The sequence below is a fragment of the Ahaetulla prasina genome, chromosome 6, assembly GCF_028640845.1.
Source record: "Ahaetulla prasina isolate Xishuangbanna chromosome 6, ASM2864084v1, whole genome shotgun sequence".
NCBI classification, from domain to species: Eukaryota; Metazoa; Chordata; class Lepidosauria; order Squamata; family Colubridae; genus Ahaetulla; species Ahaetulla prasina.
In genome coordinates this window covers 13,914,795-13,939,410 of record NC_080544.1, presented here as the reverse complement: position 1 = coordinate 13,939,410, position 24,616 = coordinate 13,914,795, and positions in this window count along the sequence as shown.

The window sequence follows — 24,616 nt, the reverse complement described above, 5'->3', positions numbered from 1 at the left end:
TTAAACACACGGGTACAAAGAAACGTTCTGTAAGGTGTAAGGTCTCAAAGTTACTTCTTAGTGTGAGGGATGAGATAACAAAGGTACAAAAGAAATTGCTCTTACAGACAAGCTCTCGAGTTTACCCAAGCCCACTCTATGGATAAAAGGAGGGGAAACACTTAAAACAATAGTCATAACAATAGCAATAGCTGCCCTGTGTGGGTAGCAGTCCTTAAACTCCCTGGGAAACAATGACCTGCCCTCTTCAACCTTATGGCCACGACAAACAAGTCTATAAAATCAAATAGACCCACTTAGCCATTTATTTTATTTTATTGAATAACCATATTTTATTAATTTTAAAACAAACAAAAAGACAAAAATGTAGATACAATACAAAAAAAGAAAAAAAGAAAAAAAATTTGTGCAGAACTGTGACCATTTACACTACATATCAATACAAAGTTTTGATAGTCTATACATTTTACTTCTTCACATTTTTACTACATCCAAGTCTGTTTTATTCTTCTGTTTTCAGTCCATTTGTACCATTTCTCCCATGATACATAATACTCCAAGGCTGTCATTCCTTTCCATTCCAATGATAGTTAATCCATTTTGGTGCAGTCAAATTTTTTTTAATTAAGTCCTCAGAAGACGCCTTCTGAGCCTTATTTACAGTATTTATTAAATTTATATTGCCACATTGCCCATGGCGACTCGTGCAAAATGCAATGATTTATCCGCTGGGGAGACTCATGCAGGGGACCAAAAATTTATCCACTGGGGTGGCCCACCTACAGAGAACCACTATACTACATTTCCCTTTTCTCCTCCTGACATGTTAACCGAAAGCTGAAGCACCTTGTGGGGCTCCTAGATGGCTCAGAGAAGGGAGCAGCGTCAAAGCCAAGGCAACAACAACCCAACTTCAAACTATCATCCCAGCCAAGGCATGTTATGCGTAGATTAACCCAAAGCATTCGCTAATTGGGGAATTAGCATTAGCTAGTTGGGGAAAGCAAAAGGCAGGCAGGCTGCGGAGAAGGCCCTTCCTACCAGTAGAAGAATGCAAGGAAAGTGTCTCATATACAGCTATTTGTAGATAGCTGACGGGCCCACTTTTTCAAACCAGTCTCAAAGGAAGCTGGGGTCTGTCCCTCTTTTCCAATCTAGAAACGCTGAGAACAAGGCGAGACCCAGGAGAGGGGGAGACAAAGTCACCTCCAAGTTCAAACCAGTCTCAAAGGAAGCTGGGGTCTGTCCCTCTTTTCCAATCCAGAAACGCCGAGAACAAGGCGAGACCAGGGAGTGGGGGGGAGACAAAATCACCTCCAAGTTCACATCTCCTGAGCTCAGAGGAAGACAAAACTCTCCCTCCTCATTCTCTACCCTGAAATGGCCAAGAGCCCTTTTCGAAGGTCCTACCAAACCCAGAGCTCCTCGGAAACCCAGGGCTGGATCAGGACGCAAACAATGTTGTGGGGTAGAAGAGAATCTGATCCGATTCTCCCAAATTGTGGATCTGGAGAAGACTGCTGTTGCTGATACGGGTCCTAGGAGCAAGGATCTGTCGAAGTGACAGGCTGGGACAGGCTATTGGGTTGGTTGGGAAAAGGTAGGAACCAATCAAGATCCTGATGTTGGGGAGACCCAATCCACAGATGGCTCTGCAGGACTGGGATGGTGGCTCCGATCCTCGGTGATGGGGGAGGTGTTTTGTGATGGGGGAGGATCCCGTTTCTTGGCTTCCTTCCAAAGGTTGAAATGTTTGTGGGTGCCCTTCCAATTTCTTTCTGGTGGCACCGAGGAGGTCCCTCTGAGAGGGTCGAGTAGTCCACTCTCCAAGTTGTTTGTCCCTGATCCTGAGTCCTCCTGTTCACTCTCTCTCTCTGTGATTGATAGGTTTAGGTCACCTCGCTCTTCGATTCTGGAACCAAATTTGAAAAAAGGGTTGGGAAAAAGGCAGCTCTTAATCCCTTGCCTTGGTTCTCTTTGCCTTCCCCAACCTTATTTATTTATTTATTTATTTTTATTCATAGACATTTTGAATACAGTGCATTGTCAGGGTGTATCATTGACAAAAAAAAAAGAGAACCAAAAGAAATAATAACGCACAAACTGTTAACAATAGTAATAACTGTAACAGAATAGTTTGGGCTAAATTTCTCTCTATATTCTGTTAATTATATTGGCATATTTATAATTATAAACCATCTTTGTATATAATTCATACATAGCAATCATTCTTCAATCTAATTTCTACCTCCTACCCCTCATAAAATCTATTCCATCTCAAGTAATATTCTGTGTCTTTGTCTTTTTATTTTTAAAGCCAATCTGTCCATCTCTTGCACTGGCTAATATTTTTTGAATTACATCCTCATCTGATGGGAGCGTCCTCATTTTCCCAATATTGTCCCAACACAATTCCCCACCTTCTCATTCTCCACCATTCCTTGCCTCCGTTGGTGGGACAAGAGAGGTGATGATCCATTCTTACATGGATTCAGGCTCCCCCTGGGGCCCCGTACCAGGGCTAGGGGCCCACCACCTCCTCCATGAGGCTGGCCATTTGATCCTCGGTGTAATTGGACTCTTTCCTCTGCTCATCTCTTGCTCCTAAGAGGAGAAACAAGAGTGAAACTTTGGTCTTGAACTGGTCCTTGGAAGGAGGCAGGATATACACCCCTTGTCCAGATTCACACAGCATCATTTGCTGGCTTTTTTCTGAATCGGGTCATTTTCTCAACTCCCCAACTTCTCTTTACCTGCAGAAAACGACCCCCCCACGCTTCACAATGCCTGTGCCGGTTGGAGGGTTTTTGTTTTTTTTTAAAAAAACCAGATGGCTAGGTGTGTCGTAGGAACTCACTGGGGCCAAGCAGACCTGCTGGCAGAGGCAAAAAATAAAAAAAATAAAAAATCAGCTTCGTTCACACGACGCCCATTCCTTGTCTCCGAAGAAAAACCCGTTTCTGAGCTCCCCACAAACGCACCAAACCTCCCTTTCGCATCTTCTCCCCTCCCCAAACAAAATAGCCTTGCTTAACCCTATAGGTGGGCTGCCGTGCGAAGGCAGCCCCTTACCAAAAACGGGGGAAGGGTGGGGGAGGGAATCCGAGTTCGTCCTCCCACCCATGATCTCTCCGATGCCCCCTTTCCACAACCCCTGGCGCTCCGAATTCGCAGGATTCGGAGACCACGGTTGAAAGAGCCAGCACAGGATAGCAGCCACTTCTTGGGCGGGCAAGACGAAACGAGTCGCCCCCCCCCCCACAAAAAAAACACCCCAGAGAATTCCCCCCTCCCGACCTATTAAAAATGGGGACGGAACGAATTTCGACGCCCTCCCCCATTTATCTGGATTTTCTGTTTTAAAAAAATAAAAACGAAAACAACAACAACAACAAGATTAATTTTCCTGGGCTTTTTAAAAAAAATTCCCAGCCAATTAAAGGGCCGCGGAGCCGATAGCTTGTTCCAATTTTCCCAGGCTCGGGCGATAATTACAACGTTTGAACCCGACCCATTTTTACATTAAAAAGAAGGAAGGAAGGAAGGTAGGAAGGAAAGAAAGGAGGGAAAAGGAAAGGGGGGGGGAAGGAAAAAAAGGCTAAAACTGGCTTTCTTTCAGGTATAAAATGTACCTTTCCAAAATCTCGGTCTGCAAACGCTTCACCCGTAAAGGGGGGGAAAAGGGGGGGAAGCGGGGACAAATAGGGCGCCCCAAAGTTGACTTCTTATCTGAGTTGGTGGGATTCGTTTTGGCTCCCGAGGCACAATCGTTGTTAACAGAAGCGCAAAGGAAGAGAAAGAAGCACTGAAGGAAACAGGATTGGACCCCAAAGTGGCTTGGGACCTTGAGAGCATCCAAACGGACCTTCACTTGTCTCTCCCCTTAATTTGGTTGCAAAGGTCCACTCTATCTGACCTCTCGTGGATGGGAGAAGTTGGCGCTTTACAGGCTTCATAGATGCCATTCTTGAGTTCAGCAATTTTTAAAACTTTTTCCATTTAGGTTTCTGGAGTTTGAGTGTCTCTTGATGAGAGGCAGAAGTTTACGATTTAAGACGTAAACTTCAGTTACTTACTGACAGTGCCTTTCTTCCCATAACTGCAATGGTTCTGCTGGCTGGGAAAGATGGGATCTGTAGTGAGCACTGTCCTTTCTTTTTTTCTTTTTTAACTAATATTTATTAAATTTCCAAACCTTAAAATACACAGTACAAAAAGAAAAATGATACACAAAAAGAATATATAAACAAACGAAGACAGACACATCAAAATTACAATACTAATAACAGCTTTTCCACATCGGTATCTCTATCCTATTTAACCTCTTTGCACAAATTCTGCTTCTAAATATCTTTATCTTAAACTTACATCCTTGTTTAAACTTACATCCTTGTTTAAATTATCTTAACTTCTATTCATGGGACATGGTGGTTCAGGGGCTAGGACGTTGAGCTTGTGGATCGAAAGGTCAGCACTTCAGTGGTTCGAATCCTTAGTACTGCCGCAAGTAGAAAAAAACCTTTGGTGGGAAGGTAACAGCGTTCCGTGCGCCTTTGGCATTGAGTCATGCCGGCCACATGACCACAGAAACGTCTTTGGACAGCTCTGGCTCTTCGCTTTGAAACGGAGATGAGCACCGCCCCCTAGAGTCAGCAACTACTAGCACGAGGAGAACCTTTACCTTTAACTTCTGTTCACAATTCGATCTCATAACAAAAAATATCCCTTAAGTTTTATACTTACCCTCCAGCCAGGAATACCATCTATTATTCCATATTAAATAGTACTTGGTGTCTTCCCTCTCCTTCACTACCATAGATAATCTGTCCATTTCTGCACATTCGTATATTTTTTTAATTAAAATTTGGTCCGGAGGGGTATCTGGTTGTTTCCAATTCTGTGCTATCTGCCCCTTTCACGAGCTCCCGAAACTATGCTGTAAGCCAGTGCAGCCCCTCCGCATAAATATGCTGACTGGGGGTTAGGTAGCTTGCTAAACCGTGTCTCTCTCTTATTATTCAAAAAGTTTTTATTGGTCAAAAAAGGTTTATACAAATACATATCAGGTATGGTAAATTTTCATTTTTCTTATCCAAGATAAGAATTTTGCTCAAATTTTTTAACACATACAACAGCCATATGGCAAGCAGGTGACACGAAGTAGCTAAGTTTACAAATCTTACATACGCAATAAAGAAGGGTCAAGAATAAACAGAATATCATACAAAAGAGAATAAGGAAAACCAACACAATACCAAATATCTTTATCACTTCCTAGTTTTGGATCTCAGAACTCTGGGTTCAGCCTGACCCAACTCCAGGGCGCAACAGCGGCAGCCGCCTCCGCCCATGGTCTATAACCTCCCTTCTTCAATTCCTGGGTCATCTGATTCCAGGAGGGCTTTGTGTTCCTCCACGTAGGCCGTAGCCTCCATAATTGTACTAATTTTTTCGTAATGCCCTCCCGGAAAATCATCAATCCTCTGGCATCAGCCATCTGAAGCCTACTCCCTTCTGGTACAATTTGCTTGACAAAAGTAATATTTCTTTCTCATTTCACGTACCTGTCTGGGAATCTGCCTCAGAATGGCTATCTCCTGCCCCTGTAAGTCAGTGCCCCACTCCTATGTTTTCTAAGAATTTCATCTCTCGTCTCTCTTCTCACAAATTTGACATGAACCTCTCTGGGAACTGCATGCGTGCGTGCATATTGTGAATTAACTCTATAAACTCGATCCACATCCCAATTCATGAAATCAACACCTCTCCCAAGAAATTCTCCCAACAATTTAGTCACAACATCTCTCAAATCTTCTTGGTCCACTTCTTCCAAATTTTGAAACCTAAGGAAATAAGACATTTTATCCATCTGTAGTCCAAGCACAGCATTGCCTGTCGTCTCCTCTCTTTTCTGCACTGCCCGCATCTCACCCTCCAGACCTTCCACTTTCTGCTTGTTTTCTGCTGAGACTTGTTGAGTATCCTTTAAATCCTTTTGGATAGTCACAATTTCTGCTCTTATTTCCGCTTGGCCTCTTTGCAAATCATCCAGTTTCTTGTCCATATTGGATAACTTTTCCAGAATTCTCTCCATCTCTCCAGCAGTTGGTCTCTGACCTTTGCCATTTGAAAAAAAAATTCAAAATCCTCAGGCAAGCACAGTATCCTTGTAATTTCCTCCGGATCCACCAGGGGCACTCACAGGAGCAACGAGTCCAGAGTACAGTTAGTCAACCAGGAAGTCAAGGGAAGTGATGTCATCAAGATTCTCATAGTGAAGGCGGAAGCTGGGCGCCACCACTGTTCCCCAGAGGAGGGGGCCTCAAACCTCCCTCCTAAATTTCTCCATCACCTCTTCTCTCCAGAGCTCCACAAAACCGTAATCTTCTTATTTTAAGTTCTCCTCTCTCCAGAATGACTCGTGCTCCTTCCAGCCGCAGGGGAGAAAACCCCCGCACTCCGGAGCACTCCACTGCGTTACCGATATCCCTTCCCTTCTCCATTCCTCAATTCTTCTCCGTTCCCTGTTCACCACCAGGCTGCTGCAGTTATAAATCCAAAGCCCCGGTGTCACCGGGCACAGCGGCCCAGGCGACGACCAAAGTAATGGCCGTGGCCCGTGGCCTCCGAACCCCGCCGAGCCTAGGACGCGCCAGCATCGGTCCCCCCAGTCCTGTATGTCGGCTGGGAGACCCCTGGCGAGCCGTCCGTGCGGCAGGTGTCCTTTTCGGAACACCTGGCCCCTGGGGGCCTCGGCGGCGGCCGGATTCGGGCACTGGGGGCAGGAGAAGCCTCCAGACGACCGTTGCCCCTGGACACCGGAAGTCGTCTCCCCGTGTCTCTCTCAACCATGGCTTCTTTGACCAACCCCAAGGTTCTCACAGCACATTGGGAGGAAAACTGCTCAACGTTAAGGGTCAGCAGGATGGGTGAACCAAGCCAGGGAATCCGTAAGCCAGTTTTAGGACACAAACCAGCTATAAAACCAGAAACCCCACAAAAAGATTGACAACAAAGTTTATTGCCCCTACTGAGATGCAGGTTCAACTACACATTCAATTCCGCAGGACTGGGCCAGTGGATCCAGCTGAGATGTTGTTTTGTGATGTGGGTGGATGCATTTCTTGGCTCCCTCTCAAATGTTTGGGGCTACCTGAGGAGCTTCCAGTTTGAGTCACCTAAAACAGCTCCCGCTGAGAGAGTGGAGATGTCGACATTACCGGTTGATTTAGGAGGCCCTCTGTCCAACATTTTCCCTGGCTGAATGGATTCCAGGTTGTGGATCTCCTGTTTTGGAACTAGAACTGAAGAACAAGGATGGAAAGCAAGACCAGTCCTGTTACTGGTCGTGGTTTTCTCTATCTTTCATGCCTCCTCGTCCCCAGATACCCCTTGCCCAGTTGGTGGGATGCACAGTGTGATTCCTTCTTACATGTATTTGGGCCGATGCCAATCTGGCATGCTAAGCAGGCCTCATTGACAGTGCACCTCAAAGGCCTCGGTGATGTGGGACCACATCCTCCATGGTGTAAATCATCTGCTTCTTCCACTCGTCTCTCTCAGTTCCGACTCTGGTCATTTTCCCGAAGGGAGAAAGAAACATGAGGGACAACATGAAGCACAATTAGACTCTGTTAAGTCTGAGTTTTCTTAGCAGGACCCAGACATAGGCAATGTGGGAGTACAGTAGAAACTCCAGGTGTGGTGTTGTTGAGACAGGCTGTGGGGTGGACTTGGGGAGTCTGCAGGAGTTGGGGCTGTTGGGCTGGTTGGAAAAAAGTGGGGACCACTCCAGATCCTGTTGGTGTGTTGGAGCTCCAGAGCTCTGCAGGAGTGAAACCATGGATCCAACTGAGATGCTGTTTTGTGATGGGGAAGAATCCGCTTCTCACTCCCTCTCAAAGGCTGAAATGTTTGGGGCCATCTAAAGAGCCAAACGATTCTCTTTGGTAGCATTGAACCACCCAGGCCTCTGGGTTCGAGTCTCTCTTGATGGAGGAGGGCATCTCTGGAAAAGAAGTTGAAGAGTCAAAGACTGGTCTCAGATGGTTATTGAAGGACTCTTTCGGTCCTTAACTGTAATTAGCCATGCTGGCTGGGGAAAATGGAATTTGCGGTTAGTACTGTCTGATCATTAGCTCCAGAAAGTAGATCCTACTGTAAGCCAGCCTCTTGAATTACAGCACATCCTTATCAATCTAGTGACTGGGCTGCGGGTTAGGTAGCTTGTTAAATCTTGTCTCTTTTAACCGTGGCTTCCTTAACCAACCCCAATGTTCTCACAGCATTAAAGGAGAAATACCCAACATTAAGGGTTAGCAGGATAGGGTGAACCAAGCCAGTGAATTCTAAGTCTGTGCTGATCCAAATTGGGGGAGCAACCAGCTATAAAATCAGAAACAAATACCAAAAGATGGGGTTTGAGAATGGTTTGCCAATCACCCCTACCAAGACGCAGGTTCAGCTACACATTCAATTCCGCAGAACTGGATCAGTGGATCCAACCAAGATGCTGGTTTGTGATGCGAGAGAATCCCTTTCTTGGCCCCCTCTCAAATGTTTGGGGCTATCTAAGGAGCTTCCAGTTTTCAATTTGAGTCACCCATAACAGGTCCGGCTGATGAGAGAGTGGAGAAGCCCATACTGCCAGTTGAGGCCTCCTGCCGAACACTTTCCCGGTGGCTGAATGGATTCCAGGTTGTGAAAGATCCAGGTTTAGATCACGGCCTGAAAAATATGGATGGAGAGCAAGACCAGCCCCATTAATGGTCTTGGTCTCTCTGCGCTCCTCGCCATCTTGTCCCGTGATACCCCTTGCCCCAGTTGGTGGGATGAGCAATACATGTAATTCCTTCTTACATGTATTTGGGCCTCCGGGATGCTGTTCTGGCATGCCACATGCTTGTGGATTCTTTAGCAGCTACTGAAGTGCCTCGAAGGCCTCGGGGAAGTGAGCCACATGCCCCTTGGTATAAATCATCCGCTTTTCCACCTCGCCCTCTCAGCTCCGACTTTGGCCATTTTCCTGAAGGAAGAATAAACAAGAAGTCATTGTGAGGCGAGCAATCTCCCCAAAGGTATAATCAGATGCTCCACCATGTATTCATGGTTCTCTGAGCCCCCAGCTCCTTCTGGTCCTCTGTCACCCCTTTGCCCTGGTTGGTGGCACAATCTCTCCATACCTGGATTCGGGCCTGCAGGATGATTGCAGGTGCTCATGGGCCCTCCTAGACATGGTAGGGGCACCCCTCAAGAGCCTCAGTGAATCCAGACACATGCTCCTTGGTGTAAATTAAATGCTTTTTCCTCTCACCTCTCACATTTCAATACTTGTTTTTTTTTCCGGTTTTCTGGAGAGAAAGAAACAAGTGGACAGCCTCGGTGAATCCAGCCACATGGTTCTCTGGTATAAATCATCCACTTCTGCTCACCTCTAGCAGCTCCGATTTAGACCTATTTTCCTGAAGGGAGAAAGAAACATGAAGGACAACATGAAGCACAATTTGGCTCTGGAAGGAGACGGGCAGGATTCACGCCTCTAGGAGTTGTTCACAGACCACCATCTACTCGTGTTCAGAATCAGCCCATTAGGAACATATATGTATATTTTAAGAATATTCTTTAAAATGGCCATTGGTGTTGAGACAGGTCATGGGGTGGAGCTGGGGAGTCTGCAGGACTTGGGGCAGTTGCGTTGGTTGGGAAAAAGTGGGGACCACTCCAGATCCTGATGGTGTGTTGGAGATCCAGAGCTCTGCAGGAGTGGAACCATGGATCCAATCGAGACCCTGTTTTGTGATGGGGAAAGATCCGCTTCTGACTCCCTCTAAAGGCTAAAATGTTTGGGGCCATCTAAGGAGCCACAAGATTCTCTTTGGTAGCATTGAACCACCCAGGCCTCTGGGTTCGAGTCTCTCTTGATAGTGGGGGGCATCTCTGGAAAAGAAGTTGAAGATTCAAACTCTGGTCTCAGATGTTTACTGAAGGACTCTTTCAGTCCGTGACTGTAATTCGCCATGCTGGCTGGGGAAAATGGAATTTGCGGTTAGTACTGTCCGATCATTAGCTCTAGAAAGTAGCTTCTACTGTAAGCCAGCCTCTTGAATTACAGCACATCCTTATCAATATAGTGATGGGGCTGCGGATTAGGTAGCTTGTTAAATCTTGTCTCTTTTAACCATGGCTTCTTTTACCAACCCCAATGTTCTCATAGCACCAAAGGAGAAATACCCAACGTTAAGGGTTAGCAGGATAGGGTGAACCAAGCCAGTGAATTCTAAGTCTCTGTTGATCCAAACTCAGGGAGCAACCGGCTATAAAACCAGAAATAAACACCAAAAGATGGGGTTTGAGAACAAAGTTTATTGCCAATCGCCCCTACCAAGATGCAGGTTCAGCTACATATTCAATTCTGCAGGACTGTATCAGTGGATCCAATCGAGATGCTGCTTTGTGATGTGAGAAAATCCCTTTCTTGGCCCCCTCTCAAATGTTTGGGGTTATCTAAGGAGCTTCCAGTGTTCAATTTGAGTCACTCATAACAGGTCCAGCTGATGAGAGAGTGGAGAAGTTCATACTGCCAGTTGAGGCCACCTGCCGAACACTTTCCTAGTGGCTGAATGGATTCCAGGTTGTGAAAGATCCAGGTTTGGATCTCGGCCTGAAAAACAAGGATGGAGAGCAAGACCAGCCCCGTTATTGGTCTTGGTCGCTCTGCGCTCCTCGCCATCTTGTCCCAAGATAACTGTTCTGTCCCCCCCACCAGCAACCACAACCAAGAAGACACGAGAACTGACTATATCTGCCAGCAATTTATTCCTACGACAGATATCAGTTCTGACAACGAACCTGCAATTGCCTGCCAAGTTCTCTTATCTCCTCAGAAGCCAGCGTAGCTGCAGTTTGTTGCTGGAGCAACCAAGAATTCAGAAATAAACAGAAATCCAGAAGCCTTCTTAGTCTCGAAATATTGCAGCAAAAGTTTCCAAGAGTCAGTTTTTTTCCATCACAAGAAGCTATAGAGTAGCTCCTCCTGCTTTTATTCCCTGTGGGGTGTGGCTCTGTGACTCAGCACTCTCTAGGCCTGCCCCACCCTTCTTTGGTTCTTACCGGCTCGCCTTTCTGTGATGCCTGGGATTTAACCAGGATTGATTTTCAGCAGCTGGGTCTTGAGGCATTGCCTGGGAGGGGAAGGTGCGGGAGAAAGAGGCCTAGCCATCTCCTCCACCTGGCCTGCCATTGGGACCTGGAGTGGAGCCAGAGAGGAAAGTCCTGCAGAGGGAAGCCCTGACGGCTCTTCCCCCTCACTCCCTGAGTCACTCTCTGCCAGGAGGCCAGGCTCGGGAGCCGAAGACACAACACTATTTTATTTATTTTATTTATTTATTAAATTTTTATACCGCCCTTCTCCCGGAGGACTCAGGGCGGTGTACAGCCAGAGTAAAATACAAAATATATACAATTAAAACGGATTTAAAATATAAAATTACTAAATGGTTCAGAATTAAAATGAATTTAAAATTTAAAATACTACTAAAACCCAATTTAAAATCAATCCATTTATGCCAGTCCCGCTTGGATGAATAAATATGTTTTTAGCTCACGACGGAAGGTCCGAAGATCAGGCACTTGACGTAGACCAGGGGGGAGTTCATTCCAGAGCGTCGATGCTCCCACAGAGAAGGCCCTACTCCTGGGGGCCGCCATCCGACATTGTTTGGCGGACGGCACCCTGAGGAGACCCTCTCTATGAGAGCATACGGGTCGGTGGGAGGCATAGGGTAGCAGCAGGCGGTCTCGTAAGTACCCAGGTCCTAAGCCATGGAGCGCTTTAAAGGTGGTAACCAGAATCTTGAAGCGCACCCGAAAGACCACAGGAAGCCAGTGCAGACTGCGGAGCAGTGGTGTTACGTGGGGGCCACTATCCCTCACTGCAGGGCCCTTCCCCCGGTGCTGATGGTAGGATTGTGGGCAGGTTGGGTTCTGTTCATGGAAAGCCCGCACCAGATCAGGGGCATGCACGTCAGAGGCATTCACCCAGGAGAACTTGGTCCCATACCCCTCCCACGCGATCAAGTACTGGAAGCGCCCTTTCAGCCAGTGGGAGTCTCGGACACTGTGTATTTCGTATTCCGCCGACCTGTCCTCAGCGACAGTGGTTGGAGGGACAGGTGCTGCCGGGCGCCAAAGTGGACGCAGTGGGGCCTCAGGGACTAGAAGTGACTGGTGAAAGATAGGGTGGATCCGCATGGATCAGGGCAGGGTCAGTCAATAGGCCACCGGATTGATGACCGCCTTGACGGGGAATGGGCCAATAAACCGGTAATCCAACTTCTTCATTGGGCGATCGGATGGGAGATGTTTCGTGGAGAGCCACACCTGGTCTCCGACCGACAGCGGGGGCATCGCCCATCGGGAGGGTCAGCGAACCATTTGTAATCCTCCTTTGCCTGATTCAGCTGTTGACGCACCAGCTGCTGGACCGCGTGCAACTCCGACAGGAAGCTCTGCGTCTCGGGAACAGGGGAGTCTGGAGGAGCCAGAGGGAAGAGCCGCGGATTGTACCCCACGTTGGCAAAGAACGGGGTCATCTAGGTGGAGCTGTACTGGGAGTTGTTAAAGGCGAATTCCGGCAGGGAGAGATAATCGGCCCAGTTGTCCTGCTGCTGCTTGACAAAACAGCAGAGATACTGCTCCAGGATGCCGGTGATCTTTTCTGTACCTCCGTTGGTCTCTGGATGGTGCGGCAATGACAGGCACAACTGCACCTCCAACGCAGCCATCAGGCTCTTCCAGAAGTGAGCCATGAACTGCACTCCGCGGTCCAAAACCACTCTGTCTGGCAGACCATGGAAGTGGAAGACGTGCTGCAGGAAGAGATGGGCCGTCTTGGCGGCTGTGGGCAGCCCACGGCATGGGATGAAGTGTGCCAACTTGGTGAGCATGTCCTTAACCACCAGCACCATGGTGAACCCAGAAGATGGCGGCAGGTCCGTCAGAAGTCCATGGAGATCACCCCCAAGGGTCTGTCTGGTGTCGGCAGGGGCTGGAGGAGACCAGGAGGGTCCCCCGTGGTGGCCTTGGCTTGCCGGCATGGCATGCAGGATGTCACGTATGCATGGACATCAGGGGCCACCAGAAAGTCCGCATCACCAGGTGGAGGGTTTTAAAGAACCCAAAATGTCCTGCTGCACGGTTGTCGTGGCACTGTGTCATGACGAGGGCTTGGAATGGTCCCATGGGCATGTACAATCGCCCCCGGAACTTGAGTAAGTCCTCCTCCAAAGTCCAAGGAGATGTGGGGGCCACTTCCACTCTCCGCTGCTGAGACCAGGATTCTTGGAACTGCGCCTCTTACACCTGGGCCTGTAAGTCCACTGGCTCCTGTGCTGCGGCCATCCGTAGAGGAAGGGGGTCCTTGGAACAAAGGTACTCCGGTTTGCGGGACAGGGCGTCCGCCCTCTTATTGTGACCATTGGGGATGTAGGTCACATAAAAGTTGAACTGAGTGAAAAACAATGACCAGTGGATCTACGGCTGGTTCAACATCTGAGCCACGGTGAGGTGCTCGAGGTTCTGATGGTCCGTCCGGACCTCCACCTGATATCGGGCCCCCTCAAGATGATGCCGCCAAGCCTCAAACGTGGCTTTGATAGCCAGCAACTCTTTTTCCCAGATGGTGTAATTGCACTCGGAAGGATTGAGTTTCTGGGAATGGTAAGCGCCAAGGAAAAGAGTGCCGCCATCTGCCGGGACCTGTAGCTGCATTGCACCAATAGCCACGTTGGACGCGTCCGTCTCCACCACAAAAGGCCGGTGTCCTTAGGGTGCCTTAGGATGGGTTCCGTGATGAAGGAGTAAATCAGAATGTAGGTCAGGTAGACTACAACAAACCAGTCTAACATGTCCCGGAACACGTCATTCATGAAGGGCTGGAAGACGGCGGGACCGTTGGTCAACCCGAATGGCATGACGGTGTATTCAAAGTGACCGTACTAGGTGCCGAACATCGTCTTCCATTCATCCCCCTCTCGCATCCACACAAAATTATAGGCCCCCCAGAGATCGAGCTTGGTGAAAATCGAGGCCTCCTGCAATCTCTCCATCAGCTCCGGGATGAGTGGCAGGTGGTAGCGATTCCGCACCGTGATGGCATTGAGCCAGCGGTAATCGCAGCACAAACGTAAGTCCCCCATCGTCTTCTTCACGAAGAGGACCGGGGCCGAGAGGTGGGATGACAACGGCTGGTTGAACCCACAGGCCAGGATTTTATCCAAAAAGTCCCTGAGGGCAGCCAACTCGGGCTCCGACATGGAGTACAGGCGTCCCCCAGGCAACAGTGCGTTCGGCTGAAGATCCACGGGGCAATTGTAGGGCTGATGCGGGGGTAATCAGTCCGCCTCCTTCTCACTGAACACATCGGCGAAGTCCGTCAGCTCAGGAGGCATAGAGACGACAGGGGTGGAGTCGTCCTGGCCGGCACAGGTGTGGCGGATGTGGTCGACACATTGCAGACTCGGGAACAAGATGGCGTTCCGTGACCAGGCCACCAGAGGATTGTGAGTCCGAAGCCAGGCCATACCAAGGACCACTGGGAAACGGAGGTCCGCTGTCACATAAAACTGGATTGCCTCCTCATGTGCCCCAATGGCTAGGCGCAAAGGCTGAGTGGTAAATTTAATGGGGCCTGCCACCAGTTCCCTCCCATTGATCGTCTTGACACTCATCGGAGGGACATCAAAATGGTCCACAAAGGCCCGGTCCAAAAAGTTAGTTGTGGCCCCCGAGTCCACCAGTGCATGCGCCTGAATCCCCTCCGACCGATTAACCAACCACACCCGGGTGTCCAAAATCAGAGGCCGAGGGAGCCCAGAGTCCACAGCTGCTAGATCTGGGTGCTTGGCACGTGCCCGACCTAGGGTTTCCCACTTCGCTTCCTGAGGCAAGAAGCGGTGAAATGGCTCCCCGCGGTACAGGCACAACCCCCTTTGACGCCTCCGACTCCGCTCCTGGGTTGTCAGGCGAGGTCTGGCCACTCCTAACTCCATGGGCTCCTTTGCAGCAGCCACAAAGTGCCGGGTGACCCGGGACGCTGTTGGCACCAAACGTGGGAGCGCAGTCATCGTTGGTGGATCCTGGAGGGGGGGCTACAGGACAGGCATCATTGAGGACGGGAGTCGAGACGCAGACAGAGTGGCAGCAGATCGTCAAGGGTCTGCGGTGCCTCCACCCGGGCCAGCTCATCCTGGAATTGCTCCAAGAGGCCCCTCTGGAATGCATCCGCCAGTGCCGCATCACTCCAGTCAGAGTCTTGGCGTAACAGCCAAAATTCGGCAATGTACTTCTGTAGGGGGCGCTTCCCTTTCCGCACATCCCATAAGTGGTTGCCATTAGGGTCCGAACGGGGTCTTCGTACATGAGGCGCAGTTGCCGCCAAAAACCCTGGTAGTCTGCCATCAAGGGGCTGTCCTGAAACACTAGGGGCGTGGCCATCGGGCAGCCGAGCCGGAAAGAAGGTTAATTACAAATGCCACCTTGGCTTGGTTGTCTGAGAAATCCTCCGGCTGCATAGCCATGAATAGCTGGCATTGTGCCACGAAGGCCGGGAACATCTCAGGCTGCCCAAAAAACTTATCAGGCACTCTCTGCCAGGAAGCCAGGCTCGGGAGCCAAAGAAACAACAATACCTCTTACCCCAGTTGGTGGGATGCGCAATACATGTAATTCCTTCTTACATGTATTTGGGCCTCCGGGATGCTGATCTGGCATGCCACATGCTTGTGGATTCTTTAGCAGCTACTGAAGTGCCTCGAAGGCCTCGGGGAAGTGAGCCACATGCCCCTTGTTATGAATCATTCACTTTTCTACCTCGCCCTCTCAGCTCTGACTTTGGCCATTTTCCTGAAGGAAGAATAAACAAGAAGTCATTGTGAGGCGAGCAATCTCCCCAAAGGCATAATCAGATGCTCCACCATGTATTCATGGTTCTCTGAGCCCCCAATTCCTTCTGGTCCTCTGTCACCCCTTTGCCCTGGTTGGTAGCACAATCTCTCCATAACTGGATTCGGGCCTGCAGGCGAGAACAGAACTGCAGGTGGTCGTGGGCCCTCCTAGCCATGGTAGGGGCACCCCTGAAGAGCCTCTGTGAACTTAGATACACGCTCCTTGGTGTAAATTAAATGCTTTTTCCTCTCACCTCTCACAACTCAGATCCTTTTTCCATTTTCTGGTAGCGAGAAAGAAACAAGTGGACAGCCTCGGTGTATTCGGCCACATTGTCCCCTGGTATAAATCGTCCACTTCTGCTGCTCGCCTCTAGCAGCTCCGACTTTGGCCCATTTTCCTGAAGGGTTCTGAAGGGTTTGGCCTCTGGGTTCAACTCTCCCTCTTACTTTTTTTTATATATAAATTTTTATTATTTTATTATGACACAATATGACAAACACATGACATACAACATATAAATATATCCTCTTTTAATCCAAAGTTTTTTAGTGGTCTTCTTTCCATTTTATACTTTTCCCCCCATATCTCTTGTATTGTTTGACTTTCTTCATTGTCCCTTTTTCTTTGGTTACATTGCATTTTCTAACACTAATAGCTTTACTTTTATACATTTCTATATATTTGTTATATACATATTTTACATTTTTAAATTCTCCCCTTGTTCTTTATTTCTAATCTCAAGCCATTCATACCCTTTCTTCCAAATTATGTAATAATCTGTCTCTTCTTTTTTCTTCAATTTCTTTTGTTAATTTGTCCATCTCGGCACATTCTAAAAACTTTTCTATCACTTCTTCATCTGTTGGTGTCCTTTCCTGTTTCCAATTTTGTGCATATGTGCAGCTGTTATGAAATGTAAAATCAGATATTTTATTTCTTTGATGTATGTTCTCGTGAATATTCCTAATAAAAATGTTTCCGCCTTTCTTTCAATTGGTCGGTCTATTATTTTTTCTAGCCATTTCTTTATATTTGCCCAATTTTTTTTTTTTGCTGCCGGGCACATTCACCATAGATGGTAATATGTTCCATTTGTTTTCTTACACTTCTAAGAAGCTCCAACGTGGAGTTGGTCAAAAACACTTTGGTCATGCCAAAAACATGGGTAGGTTGGGTGATTTTGTTTCTCCGGGTTTGACAGAATTAATGGGTTTCACGTGCCGAAGGATATCTTGAACCTAGACTTTTCTTTTATTGGAGAAGTCACTGATTTGCCTTCTCTGCATCAGGGGAAATGTCATTTCCTTGACTGACGTTGTTTTCAGATTCCGTTTTATTTGGGAACATCTTTGCAAGTCTTGTCGGCAAGTCTTGAAGGCCTTGGTGAAGTGGGCCACGTGCTCCTTGGTATAAACCATCCACTTTTTCCCCTCCAACGTGGAGTTGGTCAAAAATACTTTGGTCATGCCACAAAACTGGGTAGGTTGGGTGATTTTGTTTCTCCAGGTTTCATAGAAGAATTAATGGGTTTAACTTGGATGACAATAACTCGGGCTTAGACTGCGAAGTGTCACATTTTTCTTCCAGAGGAGGAGCCTCTGCATAAGGGGAAAAGTCATTTCCGTGACTGGATGTTGCTTCAGATTCTGTTTTATTTGGGAACATCTTTGCAAGTCTTGTCGGTGGAAGATGCCATCTATAAAACATCTTCAGCTGATTTTCTTTGTATGCCACAGATAATGTTACTTTTGAGTTTACTTGCCACATTGTTTCCCTTCTCTCCAAATCTATTGTATAATTAAAGTTCTGTGCCCATTTAATCATTGTGTCTTTCACTATCTCCTCTTCCATTTTGTATCACAATAAAAATTTATATATCTTACTAATTAGCTTCTCATCTGTCCCTAATATAATTTTGTCTAGCTGATGTTGTTCTCTTTGTATTTCATAAGTTTTTGTATCTTCTTTATATCTAGATTGCATTTGTATGCATGTCCACCAGTCTATATCTCAGTTTAGATCCAATTCCAAATCTTGTTTTGATTTCAGTTTTCCTTGTTCTATTAGATCTCTGTATCTTATTATTTTATTTAATTCTGCTAAATTTGGGTATTTTCTTTTCTTTCTTTCTTTTTCTTTTAATTAAATTTTTATACCGCCCTTCTCCCGAAGGACTCAGGGCGGTTTACAGCCAGATAAAATAAACATTCCTATTACAAAATAAATACTATTAAAATACCACTAAAAAACTTATTCAATTTGGCCGCAATTAAAATTTAGCAAATAATAAAACCCATTAAAAACCCATTAAAAACCCATCGATAAAACCCAATTAAAAACCCATAAAAGCTAACCCAGTCCAGCGCAAATAAATAAGTGAGTTTTGAGCTCATGCGAAAGGTTCGGAGGTCCGGAAGTTGACGAAGTCCTGGGGAGTTCGTTCCAGAGGGCGGAGCCCCACAGAGAAGGCCCTTCCCCTGGGTGTCCCCAGAAGACACTGTCGCACCGACGGCACCCTGAGGAGTGCCTCTCTGTGAGACCGCACGGGTCGGTGCGAGGTATCAGGTAGCAGCAGGGGGTCCCGTAAGTAACCCCGCCCTATGCCATGGAGCGCTTTAAAGACGCTCACCAATACCTTGAAGCGCACCGGAAGGCCACAGGTAGCCAGTGCAGCCTGCGCAGGATAGGTGTCACTGGGAGCCACGAGGGCTCCTCTATCACCCGCAGCTGCATTCTGGACCAACTGCAGCCTCCGGATGCCCTTCAAGGGAGCCCCATGTAGAGAGCATTGCAGTAGTCCAGACGAGACGTCACAAGGGCGTGAGTGACTGTGCACAAGGCATCCCGGTCTAGAAAGGCGCAACTGGCGCACCAGGCGAACCTGGTGGAAAGCTCTCCTGGAGACGGCCACAAATGATCTTCAAAAGACAGCCGTGCATCCAGGAGAACGCCCAAATTGCGCACCCTCTCCATCGGGGCCAATGACTCGCCCCGACAGTCAGCCGCGGACTCAGCTGACTGTACCGGGATGCCGGCATCCACAGCCACTCCGCCTTGGAGGGATTGAGCTTGAGCCTGTTTCTTCCCATCCAGACCCGTGACGGCTTCCAAACACCGGGACAGCACTTGATAGCTTCATTGGGGTGGCCCGTGTGAAAAGTACAGCTGGGTGTCATCAGCGTACAGCTGGTACCTCACACGAAGCCACTGATGATCTCACCCAGCGGCTTCATATAGATGTTGAACAGAAGGCGAGAGAATCGATCCCCGCGGCACCCCACAAGTGAGGTGCCGCTGGCCCACCTCTGCCCCCGTCAACACCGTCTGCGACCGGTCGGAGAGATAGGAGGAGAACCACCGATAAACGGTGCCTCCCACTCCCAATCCTCCAACCGGCGCAGCAGGATACCATGGTCGATGGTATCGAAAGCCGCTGAGAGGTCTAATAGGACCAGGGCAGAGGAATAACCCCTATCCCTGGCCCTCCAGAGATCATCCACCAACGCGACCAAAGCCGCCTCAGTGCTGTAACCGGTCGGAAGCCGGACTGAACGGGTCCAGATAGACAGTTTCCTCCAGGTGCAGGGGAAACTGATATGCCACCATATTTCTACAACCTTCGCCGCTAAGGTTGAGACCGGACGATAATTACCCAAAACAGCCGGGTCCAGGAAGGCTTCTTGAGGAGGGGTTTCACCACCGCCTCTTTCAAGGCGGCCGGAAAGACTCCTCCAACAAGGAAGCACTCAGAAGCCCCTGAGCCAGCCTCGTGTCACCTCCTGAGTGGCCAGCACCAGCCAGGAGGGGCACGGGTCCAGTAAACACGTGGTGGCATTCAATCTACCCAGCAACCTGTCCATGTCCTCGGAGTCACAGGGTCAAACTCATCCCAAACAACATCACCAAGACCGCCTCAGATACCCCGCCTGAATCGCCACAATTTTGGTCCAGACCGTCCCTAAGCTGAACGATTTTATCGATAGATAACCGTTAAACTCCTCAGCACGCCCCTCACGGGTTATCCCGCTCTCCCTGGTGAAGGAGGGAGCGGGTCACCCGAAACAGGGCAGCTGGGCGGTTATCTGCCGACGCAATGAGGGAGGAGGCGTAGGAACGCCTCGCTTCCCTCAGTGCCACTAGGTAGGTCCTAGTATAGGATCTAACTAGTGTCCGATCAGCCTCTGAACGGCTGGACCTCCAGGAACTCTCTAGGCGTCTTCTCCGGCGTTTCATCCCCCTCAGCTCCTCGGAGAACCAAGGAGCCGGTTGGGATCTGCGCCGGGTCAGAGGCCGCAAAGGCACGACACGGTCTAAGGCCCCGGCCGCAGCCCGTTCCCAGGCTGCAGCTAGTTCCTCTGCCGTGCCGTGAGCCAGACCCTCAGGAAGTGGCCCAAGCTCCGTCCGAAACCTCTCTGGGTCCATCAGGCGCCTGGGACGGTACCATCGTAATGCTTCTCTTGGTTTTGGTATTTTTGCATAGTGCTGTTTTTTAATTTTCAACCAAATTTGTAGTAACACATTTCTTAATACATGTCTTTTGAAATAACTATGTGTTTTATATTTTCCATCCCAAAGGAATGCCTGCCATCCCATTAGTAAATCATGCCCTTCTATTGCTAAAATTCTTTTATCCCTTAGTTTTATCCATTCTTTTAGCCAAAGTTATGGCAACAGCTTGATAATATAATTCCCATCCTGGGAGTGCTACTCCTCCTCTGTCCTTTGTGTCCTGTAAGAGTTTAAGTTTAATTCTTGGTCACTTTCCCTGCCACAAAAAGTTGGCTGTTATTTTGTTTAGTGTTTCAAATAACTTTTTTTTCCAATTTTATTGATATGTTCTGAAATAGGAATAACAATTTTGGCAAAATATTCATTTTAATGGTGGGGATCCTTCCCAAAGATGATATCTGTTAATTTCTCCACTTATCCAAATCTTTCTTAATCTGTACTACTATTTTGTCATAATTATCCTCTTTAATTGAGGGGCCTCTTGAGAACATTGAGGAGATTTTTCAAATTTAAGTTTCTAGATTTCTTCTTAGCCTCATGAGATAGTTTCGGTTTCTTCCATTTTTTCTTCATTCTCTGTTTCCCTCTGTCCCAGGGGTCCTATCTCCGCCACTCGTATTCCTCTCGTTCCATTGTTTCACTCTCAGGGATCCTCCTTCATTTGCACTAATCTCCTTTCCCGTCTGTCTCGTACAGCTCTCCGATCTAATTCTTTTTATTTATTTATTTATTTTAACAAAATTTGTATACCGCCGTTTTCCCGAAGGACTCAGGGCGGTGCACAGCCAGAATAAAATACAAAAACAACACATACAATACTAAGAACAACCTTTAAAAAACTAATTCAATTGACCACATTTAAAATACAATATCTCTCTATAAAATTTACAAAAATTTAAAACCCATAAAATCAATTTAAAAATTTTAAAAATTCAAGCCAGTCCAGCAAGGCGGAATAAATAAGTTTTAAGTTTGCGGCAAAAGGTCCTGAGGTCAGGTAATTGTTGAAATCCAGGGTGAAGTTCGTTCCACAGGGTAGGAGCCCCCACAGAGAAGGCCCTCCCCCTGGGGGTCGCCAGTCGACATTGCTTGGCTGACGGCACCCTAAGGAGTCCCTCTCTGTGAGAACGCACCGGTCGCTGGGAGATAGAAGATGGCAGTAGACGGTCCCGTAGGTATCCCAGTCCTAAGCCATGGAGCGCTTTAAAGGTAGTAACCAATACCTTGAAGCGCACCCGGAAGACAACAGGCAGCCAGTGCAGTCTGCGCAGGATAGGTGTTACATGGGAGATCCGAACTACTCCCTCAATAACCCACGCAGCTGCATTCTGGACTAACTGGAGTCTCCGGGTGCTCTTCAAGGGGAGCCCCGTGTAGAGAGCATTGCAATAATTATTTATTTATTTATTTAAATAAATAAATCCAAGCGAGAGGTAACGAGAGCATGAATGACCGTGCATAGGGCATCCCGGTCCAGGAAGGGACGCAACTGGCGGATCAGGCAAACCTGATAAAAAGCTCTCCTGAAGATGGTCATCAAATGGTCTTCAAAGGACAACCGCCCATCCAAGAGCACGCCCAAGTTGTGCATCCTTTCCATCGGGGCCAATGACTCGCCCCCAACAGACAGCCACAACTGCAGCTGACTGTACCGGGGTGCCGGCATCCACAGCCACTCCGTCTTGGAGGGATTAAGCTTGAGCCTGTTCCTCCCCATCCAGACCTGTACGGCTTCCAAACACCGGGACAGTACTTCGATAGCTTCGTTGGGGTGGCCTGGGGTGGAAAAGTACAGCTGCGTGTCATCAGTGTACAGTTGGTACCTCACCCCAAAATCACTGATGACCTCAGCCAGCGGCTTCATATAGATGTTGAACAGGAGAGGCGAGAGAATCGATCCCTGCGGCACCCCACACATGAGGCGCCTCGGAGTCGATCTCTGCCCCCCTGTCAACACCGTCTGCGTCCGGTCAGAGAGGTAGGAGGAGAACCACCGATAAACGGTTCCTCCCACTCCCAAACCCTCCAACCGGCGCAGCAGGATACCATGGTCGATGGTATCGAAAGCCGCTGAGAGGTCTAATAGGACCAGGGCAGAGGAATAACCCTTATCCCTGGCCCTCCAGACATCATCCACCAATGCGACCAAAGCTGTCTCCGTACTGTATCCGGGCCGAAAGCCGGACTGGAACGGGTCTAGATAGACAATTTCATCCAGGTACTGGGGTAGTTGACATGCCACCACACTCTCTACAACCTTCGCCGTAAAGCGAAGATTGGAGACTGGACGGTAATTTCCTAAAACAGCTGGGTCCAGGGAAGGCTTCTTGAGGAGAGGTCTCACCACCACCTCTTTCAAGGCGGCAGGGAAAACCCCTTCCAACAAAGAAGCGTTGATAATCCTCTGGAGCCAGCCTCGTGTCACCTCCTGTGTGGCCAGCACCAACCGTTAAACTCCTCGGCATGCCCTTGTAATGGGTCCTCCCGCCCCTCCTGTTGAAGGAGAGAGCCGGTCACCCAAAACAGGGCGGCCGGGCGGTTATCTGCCGATGCAATGAGAGAGGAAATGTAGGAACGTTTCGCATCCCTCAATGCCACTAAGTAGGTCCTGCTAGGGTCGCTTTCCCTGCCATAAAAAGTTGGCTGTTATTTTGTTTAGTGTTTCAAATAACTTTTTTTCCAATTTTATTGGTATGTTCTGAAATTGGAATAACAATTTTGGCAAAATATTCATTTTAATGGTGGCGATCCTTCACAATAATGATATCTGTAAATTTCTTCACTTATCCAAATCTTTCTTAATCTGTATTACTATTTTGTCATAATTATCCCCTTTAATTGAGGAGCCTTTTGAGAAGATTGAGGAGATTTTTCAAATTTAAGTTTCTAGATTTCTTCTTAGCCTTAAACTCTGAAAGGAAATTCATACCTTTAGGCGGTGTTCACAGAGCACCATCTGCTCGTGTTCAGAATCGGCCCATTATGAACGTGTATTCAATTTTAAGAATACTCTTTAAAATGGCCATTGCTGTTGAAGCAGGTCATGGGGTGGAGTTGGGGAGTCTACAGGAGTTTGGGCTGTTGCGCTGGTTGGGAAAAAGTGGGGAGCACTCCAGATCCTGAGGGTGTGTTGGAGATCCAGTGCTCCAAAGAGCTCTGCAGGAGTGAAACCATGGATCCAACCGAGAGGCTGTTTTGTGATGGGGAAGGATCCGCTTCTCACTCTCTCTTAAAGGATGGAACATTTCTTTATATTGCCCAATTTTTTTTGCCACCAGGCACATCCATCATAGATGGTAATATGTTCCATTTGTTTTCTTACACTTCCAAGAAGCTCCAATGTGGAGTTCGTCAAAAATACTTTGGTCATGCCACAAAACATGGGTAGGTGGCTGGCATACTCATGGGCCTCATAGTACAGGTGTGCCTCGAAGGCCTCGGGGAAGTGAGCCACATGCCCCTTGGTATAAATCATCTGCTTTTCCACCTCTCCCTCTCAGCTCCAACTTTGGCCATTTTCCTGAGGGGAGAGTAAACAAGAGCGCATTGTGAGGCGAGCAATCTCCCCAAAGGCATAATCAGATGCTCCACCATGTATTCTTGGTTCTCTGAGCCCCTAACTCCTTCTGGTCCTCTGCCACCACTTTATTTTATTTATTTATTTATTTATTATTTATTTAATTAATTTATATACCGCCCTTCTCCCGAAGGACTCAGGGAGGTTTACAGCCAAATAAAAACAGATTTCACAAAAATTTAAAAAACATATTTAAAAGCTAATTCGATTAGGCCGAAACAGACTAACACTATAATAAAACCCATATTAAAACTACATTAAGCCAGTCCCGTGCGATGAAACAAAAAGGTCTTTAGCTCGCGTCGAAAGGTCCAGAGTTCAGGGAGTTGACGTATCCCCGGAGGCAGCTCATTCCAGAGGGCAGGAGCCCCCAGAGAGAAGGCCCTCCCCCTGAGGGTCATCAGTCGGCATTGTTTGACTGACGGCACCCTGAGGAGACCCTCCCCATGGGAGCGCACGGGTCGGTGGGAGGCTATTGGTAGCAGCAGGCGGTCCCGTAAATAACCCAGTCCTATGCCATGGAGCGCTTTAAAGGTAGTAACCAACACCTTGAATTGCACCCGGTAGACCATCGGAAGCCAGTGC